This window comes from Pteropus vampyrus, unplaced genomic scaffold (genome assembly GCF_000151845.1).
Source record: "Pteropus vampyrus isolate Shadow unplaced genomic scaffold, Pvam_2.0 Scaffold78, whole genome shotgun sequence".
Taxonomy (NCBI): domain Eukaryota; kingdom Metazoa; phylum Chordata; class Mammalia; order Chiroptera; family Pteropodidae; genus Pteropus; species Pteropus vampyrus.
In genome coordinates this window covers 2,129,954-2,132,568 of record NW_011888859.1, presented here as the reverse complement: position 1 = coordinate 2,132,568, position 2,615 = coordinate 2,129,954, and the positions used below count along the sequence as shown (strand labels likewise).

At 35.1% G+C, this 2,615-nt stretch overlaps 1 pseudogene; it reads right to left on the bottom strand.

Annotated features, from left to right (window-relative positions):
- Window positions 1-663: 663 nt before the first annotated feature.
- LOC111741447 lies at window positions 664-1,566 on the bottom strand (annotated as a pseudogene).
- Window positions 1,567-2,615: the final 1,049 nt, after the last annotated feature.

The following is a 2,615-nucleotide window of genomic DNA, read 5'->3' as shown; positions in this document are numbered from 1 at the left end:
TTATCTTGTTTAGAAGCCCTTTTATAAATACCGCATAAGGATGCAAAGAAGAAAGAAAAGATAAAATAAAGGAATACAAAAAAAGGTTTTTTAATTGTTATATTTCTTTACATTTGATTTCTTTCAAAGCAAGCAATTGATTAAATATTTAACTCTAATTTATATTTTAAAGTTTTATAAGACTTTAAAAAATTTAAAATAAAACTGATAAAAGTAATAAAATTATTTTGTTGATCCATGTGTTCCATTGACGTTTGCAAAATCTCAATTGCCGAAACATTTTTATTTTTAGCTATGAAATATTTAAAACTGTTTTATTATTGAAACTTTCAAATATATAAAAGAGTAGAAAAATAGTATCATGAACACTCATAAAGCCATAAAAAAGTTAACATTTTGCCATATTTGCTTCTTTTAGTTTTCTTCTGTTAAAGTATTTTAGAGTAAATCACAGTCACAAAAGACACAAAGGCTCCTCACTCTCCACAAAGTCTTATCTGTGTGAAAAGAGCACACAGATAAGTTTCTTCTAAGATAGAAAACTGAGAAATCCACATACAATACTGTGTTTGCGAGGACTATAATGCCTGCTTTAAGGGATAAGCATGTATTTGTAAGAAACAAAACAAAGCTTTCCACAGAGAAACCACTTTCACAAGATGATCAGATGGACTTAAGTTCTGTTTCTGCATCTGTCACTTGGGGAATAACGATACACCACCTTCAGCTTGTTTTGTGTCACCCATTTTATACGCATATGACGATGGTATTGCAAGGTAGTCTCATTACTACATCACGTAGGTGACGTGATGCTGTAGGCACTGACGAAACTGGCATAAGTGCCTTTTTGAATCCCAGATATTTGCAAACCCATCAGAACCACCTGTGGCAAATGTATTGTGGATAATGTGAAAGAAAGTGGCATTGACTAGGTAAGTATACTCAAAATTATTTTCTTTTAGTCTGGGACTCTTGAAGGCATGCTTCCTCTTTTGTACCTCTGGGCTTAGGTCCAAGTACTCAAATGCCACTCAGCCTTCAGTTGAGTTTATACATAACCTTGCTTGATTGGAAATGCTCATATGCATCCAGTCTGGGACTCTAGGCTGGACTCACGGTGCTGCTGCTAGAAGCTTATGACCCCTAAGTCCTACTTTAAAACTTCAGCTTGCTAGACAGCACATACTCTACCTTTGCAGGCTGAGAGAAGGTCCCAGTGTCATAAGGAGTTCTGGGATCCCACAATTATAACTGTCTATTCCCAACTCCTAGTAACCCCCGCATTCATATCTGGACAATGTTCAACACATCTGATGGGGCATCACGAGTTCCAACAAGATGTTCAAATCATGCATTTTCAATTGGTGGTCTAACCCCCAATGCCAGAACCCACTGTCCAGGACAGAGCCTGTGTGCTGGTCCTTGAGCCACATGGGGTCGGCCACATGGTGGAGATGCACAGACATGTCCCAGGAGGGGACCAGAAAAAAACGGTGTTGGGGCTGAACTTCACTGAGGAGATGCCATCCTCGGTGGTTGATTCAGCTTGAACTCAGAACCGGCCATCTTCGGCTCCACTCAGAAGCAATTTTGCTGCACTGGCTGCCTCTGCGCTTCCCTCAGAAATTACAGTATCTCACCTCTGTATGTGTTAGTATTTGTCTCTGAAAAATAAACACCAGTTTCTACATAATCACAATAACATTTTTTATACCTAACAAAATTCATAATATTCTCCTAAGATCACTTAATACTCAGTTATTTATCCTCAAATTTCTGTTACCCTATCCTCCCCAAAATACCCTTTGTAGCTGCCGAAACTTTGTAACCTTAAAATGTGTGAGATAAGTGTACTCAAAGTTCCTCTTCACCTCTATTTAACCATTTTGTTTACCTTGAAATGCCAACATGCATGGATACAGCTAAATGGTTAGTAAAAATGAAATGATGGAATTGATCATATTGTGATCCTATTCAGTAACAAGAGTTAACTGTAATCTATTTAAGTCATTAATAAAAATCATCCTCTAGGTAAATTTCAACTTTCAAAGTTACTATAAAATAAAATGTCATTTATTATGAAATACCCAAAGATTCTATTAATTTAAAATAATATGCATTGATTTTTAAATATATGTTTACTGTACCAAAAACTTACAGTGTTTATAACTTTGAAATAAAGTAAAGCTTCTCTTCCAGTTCTTTCAACAATGCTAACCATTGTCACTCTGCTAGCATTTGATTATTTTCTCTGCCTGCCTTTAAAAACACTGAATTCTATGCTAATAATTTACACCATGCTTTGTATAAGTTCCTGCTTCCATTGAACATAGTCTTATTTTCACATATGCTTTAGAAATATTAGAGATAAATTTCTTTTTAAAAAATTCTCAGCAGCATTACCTCATAAGCAATTGCATAATTTTATAAAGCATCTGCAGATTAGGGATCTGGAAAATGTTGTAAAAACAAATTTCCGGTAAATTCAGCTTTCAGTTTACACTTATGAAGTCAAAATGTCAACATGACTCAAAAACAATATATTAAATTGCAAGTGAACTTTACAGATTTGATTTGGTAAAGATAGCACAAGATTCAATGAGACCCTGTGTCTA